The sequence below is a fragment of the Haematobia irritans genome, chromosome 1, assembly GCF_050003625.1.
Source record: "Haematobia irritans isolate KBUSLIRL chromosome 1, ASM5000362v1, whole genome shotgun sequence".
NCBI lineage: Eukaryota > Metazoa > Arthropoda > Insecta > Diptera > Muscidae > Haematobia > Haematobia irritans.
The window spans coordinates 72,227,591-72,248,538 of record NC_134397.1 but is presented as its reverse complement, the minus strand read 5'-3'; the positions used below and the strand labels follow the sequence as shown (position 1 = coordinate 72,248,538).

General features: G+C 29.1%; 1 protein-coding gene across 4 annotated transcripts in view; it reads left to right on the top strand.

Moving 5' to 3' along the window:
- Positions 1–20,948, top strand: part of AdamTS-A (ADAM metallopeptidase with thrombospondin type 1 motif A) — a 432,888-nt gene that overhangs the window by 282,325 nt on the left and 129,615 nt on the right. The window lies entirely within an intron of this gene.

Below are 20,948 nucleotides of genomic sequence, written 5' to 3'. Positions count from 1 at the left end.
TCTTGCCTCAGAAGCGTAATTTTAGACAACCAAAATTTTATTTTGACGATAAATTTTTTCTTTAACAGCAAATAACAAGTAGGTTAGGTTAGGTTCGGTTAGGTTATGTGGCAGCCCGATGTATCAGGCTGCCACATGGGTTCACCATTGTGATACCACATTGGTGAACCCACATTGGTGAACTTCTCTCTTATCACTGAGTGCTGCCCGATTCCATATTAAGCTCAATGACAAGGGACCTCCTTTTTATAGCCGAGTCCGAACGGCGTTCCACATTGTGGTGAAACCACTTAGAGAAGCTTTGAAACCCTCAGAAATGTCACCAGCATTACTGAGGTGGGATAATCCACCGCTGAAAACCTATTTGGTGTTCGGTCGTAGCAGGAATCGAACCCACGAGCTTGTGTATGCAAGGCGGGCATGCTAACCATTGCACCACGGTGGCTCCCAAAAATAACAAGTATATACGGCCGTAAGTTCGGCCAGGCCGAATCTTATGTACCCTCCACCATGGATTGAATAGAAACTTCTACTAAAGACTGGCATCCACAATCGAATGACTTGGGTTGCGGTAACACTTGCCGATGTCAAGGTATCTTAAAATTTCTTAACACCGTCTTCTCAATTGTAAGTTAGTCCATACGGGGTATATATTAAACAAAAAACAAAGGCCGATTAAATACGTATATAATTCTGTTTGACAAAATTTTCAATAGAAATACAATTTTGAAAAAAATTTCTATAGAAATACAATTTTGAAAAAAAATTTGTATAGTAATAAAATTTTGACAAAATTTTCAATAGAAATAAAATTTTGACAAAATTTTCTATAGTAATAAAATTTTGGTAGATTATTTTTAGGGATTGGCTATATGTATAGACCGATATGGACCAATTTTGGCATGGTTGTTAGCGGCCATATACACACAAAAAAATAATTCTTTCCTCCCAAACGAAATTTTAGACAAACAAAGTTCGTTTCTCATTTGCTTTTCGCTGTAAGGAAGAGTATTTGGAAGAAAAGTATATACTTTTTGTGATAACCGTTTATTCTTTTCCACGATGTAAAAATAATTTCATAAAGCCTAATTAAAAAAAAAACATTGTTTTCTTGCTAATTGCACTTTCCCTCACATCTTTCTCACATCCACGAGTTTTTTTAGTTCTTAACACCTTTTCCTGTAATACCAACAATGTGGAAGAAATTATACGATTTTATAAATTTTCAAATTTTTTTTTACCTTTCGCCTGGATGGAGAATCGAACCGCAGACCATGCACTTTGTAAGCCAACACACTAACCACTGAGCTATGTACCTGTTATGGTCATCAATAGATAATTATCCATATAAGTTATATTTATATTGCATAGCTTGCGGCGCCCACGAACCGAATAAAGTTTATTTAACAGAAACAAACATTTAGTTTGGCACCGTGGAGCAGTGGTTGCTACGTCCGACTTGCATGTCAAGGGTCGTGGGTTCGATCCCTGCATCGACCAAAGTTTTTTTTGTTTTTTTTTTTTTTTACATATATTCCAGATATGTTCGGAAGAAAAAATGTTCAACATTACATTTTAGTATATTAATTTTTGAACTGTAAAATGTGTCTTATTAAAGACCTAAAGTCAGAAAAGAACAGTGTTTGATATAAACGAAATGGACTGTGTTGTTGTTTCAAAAAGGACTTTTTTTATTGAAAAAATAAAAATTTTGTAGCAAACGAATTTTTTTGGTGATAAAAGTTTAAAATTTTCGAATCAATTCAAAAAACTCTAACAAAAGAAAAACGTTTTCGGTACACGTTTTCCAAAAGTTTTTTTTCTTTGCGTGTACTAGCGCAATATACCAAATTTCACCACGTACCAAATTTCAACCGAATCAGATGAATTTTGCGGAGGTCAAATCTGGGGATCAGTTTATATGGTGGTTATAGATAATTAAGACCGATATGGACCAATTTTTACATGGTTGTGAGAGACCATATACTAATACCACGTACCAACTTTCAACCGGATCGGGTGAATTTTTCTCTTCCAAGGAGCTCCGGAGGTAAAATCTGGGGATCGGTTTATATGGGGGCTATATATAATTAAGGACCGATGTGGACCAATTTCTCCATGGTTGTTAGAGACCATATACTAACACCATGTACCAAATTTCAGACGGATCGGGTAAAAGTGGCGTGATTTCAACAGACGGACGGATGGACATGCTTAGATCCACTCCGGGTCTTAGAGCAATATTTCGATGTGTTACAAAGGGAATGACAAAGTTAATATACCCCCATCCTATGGTGGAGGGTATAAAAAGTATTAAAACAATCGTTGAATAGTTCGTCATCAATTTAAGTACTTTACGTTAAAAAGGAATTTCGCTTGGCTAAAATTTCGTTTGGGTGTATGTAGCTATAGCTTCCATTACCTAACTAATAATTTGATATTATTAATTAATAAAGTAAAATAAAATAATATTAGTTGTGGTTTATTTATAAAATCGTACAGTTGGGTATATACGGAATAGTACACGAAGATGCTTTATTATGTTTATACCCACTAGCATAGATTGGTGATGAGGATATACACTGAAAAAAATATTGTCGTGAGGTCAAAGATTTCATGTCTTTAAAAAACGAATGCAAATTTTGCTTAGCATAGAAGACACATTTCTCTAGTATAAAGTTTATTTCCTTTTCCAAAAAGTCGATAAACTTTTCAATGAAGTCGTATTGTCCTTATAATTAATTGATTTGATTTAAAAATGGATATCATAACATGAAAGAAAAAATGTTTGGGCTAAGGTCAACTTGACTTTAATAATTCAGAAAAAATCTTTAAATTTAATGAAATTGTCTTTAAATTTGTTGTCTTTTTGCATCTTGACTACAAAGCAAAAAATCGTTCAATTCATGTTTTTCAACACTTTATTTTAAAGACGTTTTTTACTTGAAACATAGCATGTTTCTACTAGAAGTCGAGTCTGAATTTGGAAAATAAAGTTGTCTTTATTTCGTTTTTAAAGGACTTTGATAGCATATGAAGAAAAAAAGGTGAAAAGCGAAAAATTAAAATTTGTTTCCTAGAAGCAAGTACACAAAACCCGAATTTAAAAGAGAATTGTGTCTTGAAAGTATCCTTACTTGTATTCTCCGCTTCTTTGGCTCGCAATCAATACCAAAATTTTTAAAGTAAAGACAAAATCTTTGGAACCGGGTATGCTTTTTTTTCAGTGTAATAAGTTTTTCATTTCGTCTGTCAAAATATCGAAATTTTCGACTATATAAAGTATATACCGTGGTGCAATGGTTAGCATGCCCGCCTTGCACACACAAGGTCGTGGGTTCGATTCCTGCTACGACCGAACACCAAAACGTTTTTCAGCGGTGGATTATCCCACCTCAGTAATGCTGGTGACATTTCTGAGGGTTTCAAAGCTTCTCTAAGTGGTTTCACAGGAATGTGGAACGCCGTTCGGACTCGGCTATAAAAAGGAGGTCCCTTGTCATTGAGCTTCACATGGAATCGGGCAGCACTAAGTGATAAGAGAGAAGTTCACCACTGTGGTATCACAATGGACTGAATAGTCTAAGTGAGCCTGATACATTGGGCTGCCACATAACCTAACCTAACATAACCTACCATATATTCTCGATCAGTGAAATGTTCTAACATTATATAACAATGTCCGTCTGTCTGTCTGTTATAATAACGCTACAGCGCTATCATCAAGAAATCTCGTTTTTTGTTTTGCAGGCAGGTCAAGTTGGAAGACGGGTCATATCGATCAAGTTTCGTAAATGAGTGCACACATCAATAATATTTGATTTGTTGAATACACACAAAAAAATAAAATATTTATTTGTACATAAATTTGTACATTTTTATAAATTTACGGACTTTTTCATAAAAAATGTGTACACCTACATAATATATTGTTTTCGTAAATACTTGTTATGAAATTATCAATTTTTAATAATATTTAGGGACGGTTTCATAAAATTAATGAAACTTTACTTAATATATCAAAAATACTGGTTTTATCTTAGCGTGAGAGAGCCACAACATAGAGTTACTCTCATGTGTATACAATACAAGCATATAATACGAGACAAAAAAAAAACGAAACATAACGTTGTGAAGGCAACACGTGTGTTTGAGTTTTTCAGTACAGTTTGAGTCTCCGTCGCGATTCGAAGATTATTTATTGCTGTAAAAAATTTGACGAAAAAACAATATTAACTGGAAGCGTTGGTGCTTATGTTTATAAATAATATAAAATATTGTAATTATTAATTATATAATTATGTTCTTTGCTGGCTGGAATTTAATGCGGGTTTTAATAAAAGGGTTCATACATTTGGACCAATTATGCAGGCATTAAGAATCAGAAATCTAAATGCAAAGTTACATGTAATGCATGAAGTTTTTATTATGTAAAAGTTCATATTTTTCAATGACAAAAATATGTATACTTCATTTATAATATTAAAAATTCCATTCATATTTTGTATACATTCGTAGTCAATGAAAACCTGTATTTTTACTTAATGAATTGTTTTCATATAATTTATGAATCCCGTGTTTGGAAAATTTTTGTGAACACTATTCATAAAATAAATGTATTATTTTTTGTGTGTAAAAAGAACAAAACTGGGACATACCCTAGCCTCTGCTTTCCATAATCAGTTCGCTTTTTTTTTTATTGAAATTCGAAAACTATGGCAACTTTGAACAGTAAATGAGGACAATTAATCGTCGAAAAAACAAACTTTCTTTATATTTCAAGTTTTACTTAAATAAATAAACGATTTTCAATACTAAGTATTGGAAACCCCATGAAGATAGCTTTGTAACATTGTATAAAACATTATTTTGTTTTAACCTAAAAATCACACAAATATACTGCACACATCCGTAATGTTTTCTTTCTGTGATTCAATAGACAATTGATAGATACACATAATTCTTCGTTTGTTAATATCAATTTTTCCTTGTTAAAAAAAAGGAACTTGCCACAACTTTCGGTTGACTTGTCCAAAGGAAAACTGTTATGACAAGAGAGATTATTTTTTGAAGAACTCATTTGTCTTCAAAAGAGCTTCCTGTTGATTTTTCGAGGTATATCTATCCAAAGGTCTTCCTCCAAAGCCACGATCTGGACTAGAATAAAAGAAAATTTAAACAGGAGACTGAGTCTCTAAACACACAAAAAAAATTTTCTGATTCAATCACGAAATTAATTGATCCAATTAATTTTTTTAATTGAAATGTCTTCAATCACGAAAATGATAGTATCAATCACAGTTTTAATTGGGCATAGAAAAAAATTTTGATTAAAAAATTAATTGATATCATCACCAATTTTCAATTAATTTTTTAATTGATTCAATTAAAAATTTAATTGGTGTTGATTGCAAAACTCAATTAATTTATTAATTAAAAAAAAGTTAACTATTTTCAATTACCTTTTGAATTGGCTTAGAAATTTTATTTGGATTAAAAATTGATTGTTTGAAAAAAAAATTAATTAAAAATTTAAAAAAATGTTAATCACTTTTTTAACTGACTTAGTCTTCCGAATTTGATTAAAAGTTTATTGTATCAATTAACTTTTTAATTAAAAATTTGAAAATTTTCAATCATTGACTTAATTAACTTAACGTTTCTATCTTGATTAAAAAGTTAATTGTACCAATTAATTTATTAATTGAAAAAAATTTCAACTTCAATTAACTTTTTAATTGGAAATATTTTGGTGATATTTTTTTCTGTGAATGAGGCAAAGATGATTGGCAACTGGAATTGGCTTAGTAGTATGACCGCCATCATAAGGCATATACGATCCTACTCCTTTTCTTAACTTAACCTGCAAAAGAGAACAAGTTTTTTAGTTGTGAAAACAATTTTCCCCCACTGTGATTCAAGAGAACTGCTGTAAATTTCGCCGACTCTTTTCACCATTTCCCTAACTTTATATGTTGGTTTGTAAATAATCTTCTTGTGGATTTCTGGGATCCCAGCAACATGGCATGACTATGCTTTGATTTCCCCTTTGAATTTTCATTTCAAAATTTAGAATTTGTTTGCCTGCAAATATTTTTCTAATGTTTCATAGCAAATCAAATTTTCAATTGAAAAAACAACAGAAGAAAAAAATAATTCACTAAAATAAGAAATTATACACACCCATTACTATGAGAGCCTATATATGGCTCACCTTTTTTTTTGTTCCATCCACGTCCACACGCTTCAATATTATTTTCATTTTCGACACATTCATGCTAAAGGCAAAATGCATTCAGGAAATTCGATTTTACGCCACGTAGTGATTTAAGAGGTGTTTGTTTGCATGGCGAAATTTAATGTTTCCTTCGGTGATTTATTGCAGCGGTCGCTGGCTTTACTTCAATAGAAATTGAAAACGTGAAATTATTTGTGTATTAACTTAAAAAATTAAACAAAATGTTTCACTTAAATTGAAAAAAAAGAAAAATCAGCAAACATGAATTTATTGGTCTTAGGCCATGGGAAACAAACAGAAAAAACTTGGTAAAATTTATTGCAATGAACTAAAGACTCAAGGTACTTGGTTTATAGAAAATATTTTATAGGAATACTTTTGGAATAAAAATTTGGAAGTTTGAAGTTTTTTTTTTTTCTAATAATGACCAACGACTACAGAGCATGATTGCCACTCGAGCCAAAAATAAACTATAAAAATTTGGAGAATATTTTACCAAGAGATTACCCAACAAAAAAAACTTATATTGGAAAAATTTATATCTGTAGGAAGTTTTGTTAAAAGTTTGTTTCTATAGAAAATTCTGTAAAAATTTTAGTTCTATAGCAAATGTTATCAAAATTTTATTTCTATAGAAAATTTTGTCAAATTTTTATTTCCATAGAAAATTTTGTCAAAACTTTACTTCTATAAAAATTTTGTCAAAATTTTATTTCTTTAGAAAATTCTGTTAAAATTTTATTTTATAGGAAATTTTGTCAAATTTTTATTTCTATAGAAGACTTGGCAAAAGTTTATTTCTATAGAAAATTTTGTGAAAATTTTATTTCTGTAGAAAATTTTGTTAGAATTTAATCCTACAGAAAATTTGTCAAAATTTTGTCAAAACATTATTTCTATAGAAAATATTGTCAACATTTTATTTCTATAGAAAATTTTGTTCAAATTTTATTTTTATAGAAAATTTTATCAAAAAAAATTTTTTCTATAGAAAATTTTGTCAAAATTTTATTTCTGTAGAAATTTTTGTCAAACTTTTATTTCTATAGAAAATTTTGTCAAATTTTTATTTCTATAGAAAATTTTGTCACAACATTATTTCTATAGAAAATATTGTCAAAATTTTATTTCTAAAGAATATATTGTCAAAATTTTATTTCTATGGACAATTTTGTGAAAATTGTATTTCTATAAAAAATTTTGTCAAATTTTTATTTCTATAAAAAATTTTGTAAAAACATTATTTCTTTAGAAAATATTGTCAAAATTTTATTTCTAAAGAATATATTGTCAAAATTTTATTTCTATGGACAATGTTGTGAAAATTTTATTTCTATGGACAATTTTTGTGAAAATTGTATTTCTATAGAAAATTTTGTCAAAATTTTATTTCTATAGAAAATGTTATCAAAAATTTATTTCTATAGAAAATTTTGTCAAAATTTTATTTCTATAGAAGATTCTGTCAAAATTTTATTTCTGTAGAAAATTTTATTAAAATTTTAGTTTTATAGTAAAGTTTGTCAAAACTTTATTTCTATAGACAATTTTGTGAAAATTGTATTTCTAAGAAAATTCTTTAGAAATTTTTGTCAAAATTTAATTTCTATTGAAAATTTTATTAAAATTTTATTTCTGTAGAAAATTTTATTAATATTTTATTTCTATAGACAATTTTGTGAAAATTGTATTTCTATAGAAACTTCTGTCAAAATTTTATTTCTGTACACAATTTGGTCAACATTTTATTTCTGTTTTTATAATTTTTATTTCTATAGCAAATTTAGTCAAAATTTTACTTCTATAGAAAATTTTGTCAAAATTTTATTCCTACAGGAAATTTTGCCAAAATTTTACTTCTATAGAAAATTTTGTCAAAACATTATTTCTATAGAAAATATTGTCAAAATTTTTTTTCTATAGAAAATTTTGTCAAAATTTTATTTCTGTAGAAAATTTTGTCAAACTTTTATTTCTATAGAAAATTCTGTCAACATTTTATTTCTATAGAAAATGTTATGAAAATTTTATTTCTATAGAACATTTTATCAAAATGTTATTTTTACAGAAAATTTTGTCAAAATTTTATTTCTACACAAAATTTTGTCAAAATTTTATTTCTATAGAAAATTTTGTTCAAATTGTATTTCTGTAGAAAATTTTGTCATAATTTTATTTCTATAGAAAATTTTGTGAAACTTGCATTTCTGTAGAAAATTCTGTCTAAATTTTATTTCTATAGAAAATTTGATTAAAATTTTATTTCTATAGAAATTTTTATTAAAATTTTTACTTTTATAGAAAAGTTTGGCAAAATTTTATTTCTATAGAAAATTCTCTCAAAGTTTTATTTCTATAGAAAATTTTTTCAAAATTTTATTTCTATAGGAAATTTTATCAAAATTTTATTTCTATAGGAAATTTTGTAAAAATTTTATTTCTATGGAAAATTTTATCAAATGTTATTTCTATAGAAAATTTTGTCAACGTTTTGTTTCTATGGAAAATTTGTGAAGTACCTCTTAGTCGGAGAAGAATATTTTGCAAAATCTACCAAATTGCTAAAATTATTGATTTAATCTAAGATTAAATAAAGTAAAATGCAATAATAAACAAGTAAGGAAAGTCTAAAGTCGGGCGGGGCCGACTATATTATACCCTGCACCACTTTGTAGATCTAAATTTTCGATACCAATCACATCCGTCAAATGTGTTTGGGGGCTATATATAAAGGTTTGTCCCAAATACATACATTTAAATATCACTCGATCTGGACAGAATTTGATAGACTTCTACAAAATCTATAGACTCAAAATTTAAGTCGGCTAATGCACTAGGGTGGAACACAATGTTAGTAAAAACAAAAAAATATGGGAAACATTTAAATCTGGAGCAATTTTAAGAAAACTTCGCAAAAGTTTATTTATGATTTATCGCTCGATATATATGCATTAGAAGTTTAGGAAAATTAGAGTCATTTTTACAACTTTTCGACTAAGCAGTGGCGATTTTACAAGGAAAATGTTGGTATTTTGACTATTTTTGTCGAAATCAGAAAAACATATATATGGGAGCTATATCTAAATGTGAACCGATTTCAACCAAATTTGGCACGCATAGCTAATTCTACTCCCTGTGTAAAATTTCAACTAAATCGGAGTTAAAAATTGGCCTCTACGATCATATGAGTGTAAATCGGGCGAAAGCTATATATGGGAGATATATCTAAATCTGAACCGATTTCAACCAAATTTGGCAGGCATAGCTACAATGCTAATTCTACTCCCTGTGCAAAATTTCAACTAAATCGGAGCAAAAAATTGGCCTCTGTGGTCATTTGAGTGTAAATCGGGCGAAAGCTATATATGGGAGCTATATCTAAATCTGAACCGATTTCAACCAAATTTAACACGCATAGCTATAATGCTAATTCTACTCCCTGTGCAAAATTTCAACTAAATCGGAGCAAAAAATTGGCCTCTGTGGGCAAATGAGTGTAAATCGGGCGAAAGCTATATATGGGAGCTATATCTAAATCTGAACCGATTTGGCTGATATTTTGCAAGTTTTTCGAGACTCATAAAATATTCGGATGTACGGAATTTGAGGAAGATCGGTTGATATACACGCCAATTATGACCAGATCGGTGAAAAATATATATGGCAGCTATATCTAAATCTGAACCGATTTTTTCCAAAATCAATAGGGATCGTCTTTGAGCCGAAACAGGACCCTATACCAAATTTTAGGACAATCGGACTAAAACTGCGAGCTGTACTTTGCACACAAAAATACATCAACAGACAGACAGACAGACGGACAGACAGACAGACAGACGATCGGTATACTAAACGATGGGTCTCAGACTTTTCCTTCTGGGCGTTACATACAAATGCACAAACTTATTATACCCTGTACCACAGTAGTGGTGAAGGGTATAAAAAAAGAAAACAATCTACAAATAAATTTAATATGAAATTAAACTCTTCTATTTTATCTTAGGCTAAATTTAAATAACTCATCTTTACGTAATTTAATTCAACATAATTAATTTAATTGAATGACATATTCTATAGAGTACATCGGCAATCTTGGGATTAATTGGCCTGTTTTGTTGAAATCTAGCACAGATTTTGTTAGCTTAATGGCCGCGTATTTTGATATGGGTAATTCCAAAGTAAATGACCCCTTAACAGGCATATCAACTTTAAAAATCAACACTCTAAAATTCTTAGATTGTAATGATGTTTACTGATCTCATAACGAATAAAAGTATGCCAGAATTATGCAATAGAATATAGCTTTTCATTTATGTTTTTTTTACCCACAATAAATGAATTTAAACACAAAAATCGTTTAAGTTTTTATATTGTAACGACCGTTACTTTTTAAAAGAATTTTTTTTTTTTGATAAATAATTTTCTTTGATTTGAAAACAAACCTATTACTGGAAGAAAACATTACAAAGAATTTAATCAGATTTTGTAATTGATACATCCTGTGCAAAATTTTACAATACATGATATTTGTTATTAAAAAATATTAAAAAAAAAAAAAAACTTTTCTAACCCTTAAATGCGCACTGTATCTTTTAAGATACAATCAGCAAAAAAATTCTTACATCTTAAAATTTTGAAATCAAGTTTAATGCATTTACAACATCATAACGCTATTTGTACAAATATGATTTTTCGAAAAGTTTGTAGTACTTCCGAGAAATCTGCAGTCAAACTTGAAAATTAAATTTTTCCAAAAAATTCAAAAACCTACAAATTGGAAGGTAAATAATATTTACCAGAAATAATAGTAATTTTGCTGAAAATAATCTGTGTAGTGTAAAAATATCTTCAAATATCTAAATATTAAAATCAAATAGTTTATTTGTAATTTAATTTATTTGTTAAATCACTCACCGGCGGTAGTTTAAAAAATATTTGATATAATTAAAAATTTATTTTGTTAATTTAATTTAACTTTAATTTATTAATTATTTTTAAATTTTATAATATTTGTTTATTTTAATTTAGTTTAATCCGAAATAGTTTTATATAATAAAATTTAATTCAGTACATTTTTACTTTATTTTATTTTATTTTACTTTATTTTATTTTATTTTATTTATTTTAACTACCGGCGGTATTAAAAAAATATTTGATATAATTAAAAATTTAATTTGTTTAATTTATCTTTAAATTATTAATTTATTTTTTAATTGTATAATATTTTTTATACCCTGCTCCACACTGTGGAACAGGGTATTATAAGTTAGTGCATATGTTTGCAACACCCAGAAGGAGACGAGATAGACACATGGTGTCTTTGGAAAAAATGGTCAGGGTGGGCTCCTGAGTCGATATAGCCATGTCCGTCTGTCCGTCTGTCCGTCTGTCCGTGAACACATTTTTGTAATCAAAGTCTAGGTCGCAGTTTTAGTCCAATCGAAGAACAATTAGTACTATAGTCAAGTGTGCCAAATTTCATTGAAATCGGTTCAGATTTAGATATAGCTCCCGTATATATCTTTCGCTCGATATGCACTAATACGGTCCCAGAAGCCAGAGTTTTACCCCAATTAGGTTGAAATTTTGCACAGGAAGTAGAATTAGCAGTGTAGTCAAGTGTGCAAAACTTTATTGAAATCGGTTCAGATTTAGATATAGCTCCCATATATAGCTTTCGCCCGATTTATACTCATATGACCACAGAGGCCAATTTTTTGCTCCGATTTAGTGAAAATTTTGCACAGAGAGTAGAATTAGCATTGTAGCTATGCGTGCCAAATTTGGTTGAAATCGGTTCAGATTTAGATATAGCTCCCATATATATGTTTTTCTGATTTCGACAAAAATGGTCAAAATACCAACATTTTCCTTGTAAAATCGCCACTGTCGAAAAGTTGTAAAAATGACTCTAATTTTCCTAAACTTCTAATACATGTATATCGAGCGATAAATCATAAATAAACTTTTGCGAAGTTTCCTTAAAATTGCTTCACATTTAAATGTTTCCCATATTTTTTTACTAACATTGTGTTCCACCCTAGTGCATTAGCCGACTTAAATTTTGAGTCTGTAGATTTTGTAGAAGTCTATCAAATTCTGTTCAGATCGAGTGATATTTAAATATATGTATTTGGGACAAACCTTTATATATAGCACCCAACACATTTGACGGATGTGATATGGTATCGAAAATTTTGATCTACAAAGTGGTGCAGGGTATAATATAGTCGGCCCCGCCCGACTTAAGACTTTCCTTACTTGTTTATTTTAATTTAGTTTAATTCGAAATAGTTTCATATAATAAAATTTAATTCAGTACATTTTAACTTTATTTAATTTAATTCATATTATTTTAATTTAATTTTAATCGAAAATTAACTTGATTTAAATTATTACTTCAATTTCAATCACTCAAATTATTTCACAAAATTTTTATATCAATAGTTAGAACGGTGTGTGAGAATAGGTTTTAGGTCTTATATAATTGATATTTACAAAAATCCTTACTAATATATGACCACAGAGGCCAATTTTTTGCTCCGATTTAGTGAAAATTTTGCACAGAGAGTAGAATTAGCATTGTAGCTATGCGTGCCAAATTTGGTTGAAATCGGTTCAGATTTAGATATAGCTCCCATATATATGTTTTTCTGATTTCGACAAAAATGGTCAAAATACCAACATTTTCCTTGTAAAATCGCCACTGTCGAAAAGTTGTAAAAATGACTCTAATTTTCCTAAACTTCTAATACATGTATATCGAGCGATAAATCATAAATAAACTTTTGCGAAGTTTCCTTAAAATTGCTTCACATTTAAATGTTTCCCATATTTTTTTACTAACATTGTGTTCCACCCTAGTGCATTAGCCGACTTAAATTTTGAGTCTGTAGATTTTGTAGAAGTCTATCAAATTCTGTTCAGATCGAGTGATATTTAAATATATGTATTTGGGACAAACCTTTATATATAGCACCCAACACATTTGACGGATGTGATATGGTATCGAAAATTTTGATCTACAAAGTGGTGCAGGGTATAATATAGTCGGCCCCGCCCGACTTTAGACTTTCCTTACTTGTTTATTTTAATTTAGTTTAATTCGAAATAGTTTCATATAATAAAATTTAATTCAGTACATTTTAACTTTATTTAATTTAATTCATATTATTTTAATTTAATTTTAATCGAAAATTAACTTGATTTAAATTATTACTTCAATTTCAATCACTCAAATTATTTCACAAAATTTTTATATCAATAGTTAGAACGGTGTGTGAGAATAGGTTTTAGGTCTTATATAATTGATATTTACAAAAATCCTTACTAATATAGATTGTTTATAAACCCACCATTATGTTTATGGAAAGTCCAAAGAAATAGTTTAGCAAATACTAAAACAAAACAAAACAAAAACAGAATCCATAAATAATGGCCATTTTACAAATATTTCTAAAACATTCAAGTGATTTTGTTTATCCCATATCAAACAAAAGTCTTCAATAAATAATACATAGGTCAACGAACTGCTAATTAATAATAATTACAAATCGCTCATACGCAATGGTGGCATATGAATTTGGTGGTTGATGGAATGGGATTCGCTAAGATGAACATAAACTCACCATAATATTGATGAAACTAAAACAAAAAGGCAAACATAATTTTAATTTCATATTTGAAAAAAAAAAAATAATAATAATAATGAATGTTTTCTCTTCGTTAAGCAAATAAACAAATAGTAAATTTTGCAATAAAAATTAACCACAAAACTAAATGCCTTAAAAACAAAACAATAACCCTACTACAATCAGCTATCGAAGAATGGATAATCTCTCACTGGGTTTAGGATAATAACAATTTAAAATGTAGAAAAGCAAAATATTTTAATAATATATTATAAATACAAATGTTATTGCATTTTGTGTTATAAACCTATATATAATTTTACTTTATGTTCTTCTTCTTATTAGAGGGCAATAACAAATTTCTAGGCAGTGAAAAAAAAACAACCACATTAAACATCACGGGAAAATTGAAAACATTCAACAAAAAAAAATTAATCACGTTATTTTGGAAAGTTTTATAAAAATCATCAAACATCGACTATTACCATCTGCTTGAACCTGAAGCATGAACTTGGCCATCAATTTTAATATTTGTAGCAACATCAAAGGCTAAATTTTATTGTGATTTTCCCGCTTTCTATTCTCCTAAATAAAATTCTTTAGTTTATTATTATGATTTTAGTGTTGAAGAATTCATTTCTGTTAGATTTTCTGGATTTTGTCTTTTGACATGGCATTTTGGGTTTTATGGCCTAATAGATTAATAATGAGAATATCACTAGAGTTCTTTTAATGTTGATAGAGGACCATAAGAAAGAATAAATATTTTATTGGTGATAGAAAATTTCTTTGAAATCTCAATATAATATAATTTTATCCAATATTTACCATGGGTATCCATATCATCTGAACTAATCTCATTTTTTATCAAATTTAAAATATCTGTCCGTCTTTTCATACATTTCAAGATATCTTCATTTCATTTATAATAAATTATTATTCAAGCTTTATGCAAAAAGAAAATTAAGATCTCATTTATTATACCCTCCACCATGGGATGGGGGGTATATTAACATTGTCATTCCGTTTGTAACACATCGAAATATTGATTTAAGACCCCATAAAGTACATATATTCTGGATCGTGGTGAAATTCTGAGTCGATCAAGGCATGCCCGTCCGTCCGTCCGTTGAAATCACGCTAACTTCCGAACGAAACAAGCTATCGAGTTGCAACTTGGTATAAGTAGTTGTTATTCATGTTGGACGGATGGTATTGCAAATGGGCCATATGGGTTCACTTTTACGTATAGCCTCCATATAAACCGACCCCCAGATGTGGCTTGCGGAGCCACAAGCACATTTCATCCGATGCGGTTGAAATTAGGTACGTGGTGTTAGTATATGGTCTCTAATAACCATGCAAAAATTGGTTCATATCGGTCCATATTTATATATAAACCCCATTTAAACCGATCCCCTGATTTGACTTTCGCAGCCTCTTGGAGGAGCAACATTCATCCGATCCGGTTGAAATTTGATACGTGGTGTTAGTATATGGTCTCTAATAACCATGCAACCATAGTCCATAGCGGTCTATAATTATATATAGCCGATGCCCAATCACACAAAAATTGGTCTATATCGCCAAAGATAATCTAACAAAATTTTATTTCTATAGAAAATTTCGTCAACATTTTGTTTCTATAGAAAATTTTGTCAAAATTTTAGTTCTACAGAAAATTTTGTCAAAATTTTATTTCTATAGAAAATTTGGTCCAAATTTTGTTTCTATAGAAAATATCGTCAAAACTTTAGTTCTACAGAAAATTTTGTCAAAATTTAAGTTCTATGGAAAGTTTTGTCAAAATTTTATTTATATAAAAAATTTGTCGAAGTTTTGTTCCTATAGAAAATATTATCAAAGTTTTGTTGCTATAGAAAATTTTGTCAAAATTTATTTCTATATAAAAATTTCTCAACATTTTATTTCTATAGAAAATTTTTTCAAAATTTTATTTTTATAGAAAAAATTTTCAAAATTTTATTTCTATAGAAAATTTTGTCAAAATTTTATTTCTATAGAAAATTTCGCCAAAATTTTGTTTCTATAGAAAATTTTGTCAAAATTTTAGTTCTATGGAAAGTTTTGTCAAAATTTTATTTCTATAAAAAAATTTGTCAAAGTTTTGTTTCTATAGAAAATGTTGTCAACATTTTATTAATATAGAAAATTTTGTCAAAATATTATTTCTATAGAAAATTTTTATCAAAATTTTATTTCTATAGAAAATTTCGTCAAAATTTTGTTTCTATAGAAAATTTTGTTAAAATTTCATTTTTATAGAAAATTTCGTCAAAATTTTTAGTTCTATAGAAAATTTTGTCAAAATTTTATTTCTATAATAAAATTTGTCAACGTTTTGTTCTTATAGAAAATTTTATCAAAATTTTTTTTCGATAGAAAAGTTTGTCAAAATTTTATTTCAATAGAAAAAATGTTCAAAATTTTTTTTCTATAGAAAAGTTTGTCAAAATTTTATTTCTATAGCAAATTTTGTCAAAATTTTTAGTTCTATACAAAATTTTGTCAAAATTTTATTTCTATAATAAAATTTGTCAAAGTTTTGTTCCTATAGAAAATTTTATCAAAATTTAATTTCTATAGAAAATTTTGTCAAAATTTTATTTCAATAGACACATTTTTCAAAATTTTTTTTCTATAGAATAGTTTGTCAAAATTTTATTTCTATAGCAAATTTTGTCAAAATTTTATTTCTATAGAAAATATCGTCAAAACTTTAGTTCTACAGAAAATTTTGTCAAAATTTTAGTTCTATGGAAAGTTTTGTCAAAATTTTATTTCTATAAAAAAAATTGTAAAAGTTTTGTTTCTATAGAAAAATTTTTAAAAATTTTATTTATATAGAAATTTTGCCAAAATTTTATTTCTATAGAAAATTTTGTCAAAATTTTATTTCTATAGAAAATTTTGTCAAAATTTTATTTCTATAGAAAATTTTGTCAAAATTTTAGTTCTATAGAAAATTTTGTCAAAATTTTATTTCTATAAAAAAATTGGTCAAAATTTTATTGCTAACATAGAGAAAAATTTTATCAAAATTTTATTTCTATAGAAAATTTTGTCAAAATTGTATTTCTATAGAAAAATTTTTCAAAATTTTATTTCTATAGAAAATTTTATTTCAATAGAAAATTTTGTCATAATTTTATTTCTATAGAACATTTTGTCAAAATTTTATTTTTATAGAAAATTTCGTCAAAATTTTAGTTCTATGGAAAGTTTTGTCAAAATTTTATTTCTATAAAAAAAATTGTCAAAATTTTCTTTCTATAGGAAATTTTGTCAAAATTTTATTTCTATATAAAAATTTCTCAATATTTTATTTCTATAGAAAATTTTGTCAAAATTTTATTTCTATACAAAATTTTGTAAAAATTTTCTTTCTATACAAAATTTTGTCAAAATTTTATTTCTATACAAAATTTTGTCAAAATTTTATTTCTATACAAAATTTTGTAAAAATTTTCTTTCTATACAAAATTTTGTCAAAATTTTATTTCTATAGAAAAAATTTCCAAAATTTTATTTCTGTAGAAAATTTCGTCAAAATTTTATTTCTATAGAAAATTTTGTCAAAATTTTATTTCTATAGAAAATTTTGTGAAAATTTTATTTCTATAAAAAATTTTTTCAAAATTTTGTTTCTATAGAAAATTTTGTCAAAATGTTATTTCTCAAAATTAACCCAGACAACTGCACTCAAATGGATGATTTGAGGGTGGCAAAAGAAACGACATATGTTTGTACGAATTTATTTCGGCACAAGCCGGCTATCGTGAAAACCTTTTTTCGGAAGGTACAAGAGTGGTTTACTTTTGGGTTTAGTGAACTGCCTGAATTTATTATGTTAATGGTTGATAGTTTTGCTGCAAGTAGAGGATGCTGATGAGGAATGTGGTTATTCCGAAACGTGCGTCCATCCAACCATCTTGCAGTTTATAGGGCTTTGTCCAAATAAATTTGACAAACATCCTTTTCCTCTGTTGGATAAGCTACACTTGTAGTTTAGTCAATGCATGGTTTTAAGCTGAAATCAAAAAAAAAAAAAAAAAACAACAACAATGATTACAGGAAAAAACAACAATAACAAAACAAAACGAATGAAATTTTATTTCTATAGAAAATTTTGTCAAAATTTTAGTTCTATAGAAAATTTTATCAAATTTTTATTTCTATAAAAAAATTTGTCAAAATTTCATTTTTATAGAAAATTTTATTTCTGTAGAAAAATTTCTCAAAATTTTATTGTTTTCCTCTGTTGGTTAAGATACCTGGTCATCGCCAATTGTTAGCGCAACCCAAGTAATTCGATTGTGGGTGACAGTCTTTAGTAGAAGTTTCTACGCAATCCATGGTGGAGGGTACATAAGATTCGGCCTGGCCGAACTTACTGGTTTTATTTTTTTAATAATTTTTGGTCCTATGAATGAATCTCGAATTGGGAAAAAATTATTTCAGCTATTTGAAGAAATTAATTTTAAATATCCTCCCTTAATTCAGCTTTATTTTTGTTCAGAGATTAGCTCTTTATTTATTTATTTATTTATTTGTATATTTCTACACAGCAAGACAATGTCTTATAATTATAGTGCAGATTTCAATAGTTGAAATAATATCCATTTTAACTAGGATTACAATAATTAATATAATGGGAAATTTTATAAAAAATTCTTTTAAATTGTAATAATTTATATAATTAATGATTTTTGAAAAGTAAAATGTTATTAGTATTTATAATAATATCGTAGAAAATTTAACATTTAAATGCAAAGACGTGATAGTATGTAAAAAAGAAGTTTATGAAGGACAAGATGGATGTAAATTAATTCCGATACAATTGAAGTATTCGATTTTTAAAAATAAAGGGGTTGCTGATGCTTTGTATGTTGCTTGGTAATGTGTTCCAAAGACGTATGGTACTGATAAAGAAATGCCATTCGGAAACAAGACATCGACGCCTAAATGGTATTATTTTTCTTCCTCTGCTTGATCTTGTGAATCTCAATTTGCAGTACAAGTTATCCGGTGTCCGTTTTACTATAAGTTTCTGCAAAAACTTCAAAGCCTTTGAATTGAGGAGAGTCTGAAAACTAAATCCATACAGAGAATTCGCTAGATGGATGACACGTTGTCGCCTGTTCAGTCCATACACATAACGGATGATGCTATTGAAGGCAACGTTTAACCTCCGTAGACTCCCCGACTCACAATTAGCAAAAAGTTCACAACCATAAACCAGTCCTGGTACCAGTAAAGTGTTCGCCAAGAAAATTCGTATGTTCAGTGGCGTATAGGAATGGCTAAACCACAGCGCTCTTAACCTAGCATAAGTCTGGCCCGCAGCAGAATTGACATGATCTGTCCAACTAAGTGAACTATTGAAAATTACTCCTAAATTCTTCGCTCTGGTGACAACATCCACCTTCTGATCATTTATAATAATATCCGGCGCATGTGGGTGGAAGGTTAGGTTAGGTTAAAGTGGCAGCCCGATTAAGATTCAGGCTCACTTAGACTATTCAGTCCATTGTGATACCACATTAACTAAAAGTACCTATTACATATGGGCACTTCTAGTTTTAACCGCTGAACCTTCTTGATTATTTTTCTTTGTTGAACCAACCAGATTGTTCCAAAAACATTAGCAGACTGCTTAAGTTAACGTTTTCCAGATCCGCCAGTAATCTGAAGCTATATGCTCCTAAAAGTTGCTTGCGCTTTACACAAAATGCAGGACACTCACACAAGAGGTGTTTAATTGATTCTTTTTCCTCCGCATCATGACAGCTCATACAATAGTCATTATACTTCGCGCCAATAGTTTTTGCAAAATCTCCTATCAGGCAGCGACCCGTTATAGCAGATATCAGGAGTGATATCTGACGTCTCGAGAACATTAGCATATCTAGTGTGCGGTTTAAGTTGAAATGGGACCATATTTGCTTGGTGTCGTTACAACCCTTGCAATTCTCCCATCGAACATTTGCCATCATAACAGCCTTCTCACGCAGCATGAGCTTGCAGGTAGCTAGGGGCATACCAACAAATTCTAGTTCCCCTGGAATATGTAAGGTAGTTCCTAGCCGTGCTAACACATCTGCTTCACAGTTCCCCGGTATGTTCCTATGGCCAGGCACCCATATTAGGTGAATATTGTACTGCTCAGCCATCTCGTTGAGAGATTTGCGGCAGTCTATGGCCGTTTTTGAGTTAAGGAACACAGAGTCCAAGGATTTTATTGCAGGTTGACTGTCTGAGTATATATTAATGCCAATATTTGTTGGAACATTACTTCTCAGCCAATTCGCCACCTCTCTTATTGCTAATATTTCAGCCTGAAAAACACTACAGTGATTAGGTAATCTTTTCGCTATTTGAAGTTCCAAATCATTAGAATATACTCCGAAACCCACTTGTCCATCCAATTTGGAGCCATCAGTGTAGAAATCTATATATTCTTTATTCCCCGGGGTCTGTGTGCACCACGCCTCACTGTTGGGGATTAGAGTCTCAAACTTTTTGTCGAAAAGTGGACTCGCCAAAGTGTAATCCACTACGTTAGGCACATCTGACATTGTTTTGAGGACAGAACTGTGACCGTAACCTTTTTCCGACCACAGCGATAGTTCGCGCAACCGCACAGCCGTTGTTGCATCTGACTGTTTGGCCAAAATGTCTAAAGCCAATAGATGCAGCATGACATTAAGGGAATTTGTTCCTGTCTTGCTGAATGCGCCTGAAATACACAAACACGCCATACGCTGAACTTTATCTAAACCAGTCGGTTTCTGAAGTGCCGGCCACCAGACTACAACACCATATAGCATTATAGGTCTAACCACTGCCGTGTATAGCCAATGCACAATTTTTGGTTTTAGTCCCCACTTTTTTCCTATTGCCTTTTTGCACGAGTACAAAGCTACAGTTGCCTTCCTCGCCCTTTCTTCAATATTAAGCTTAAAGTTCAGCTTCCTGTCCAAAATAACGCCAAGGTATTTTGCACAATCACCAAAGGGAATTTCAATACCCCCTAAGGAAATAGGCCTAACCGTGGG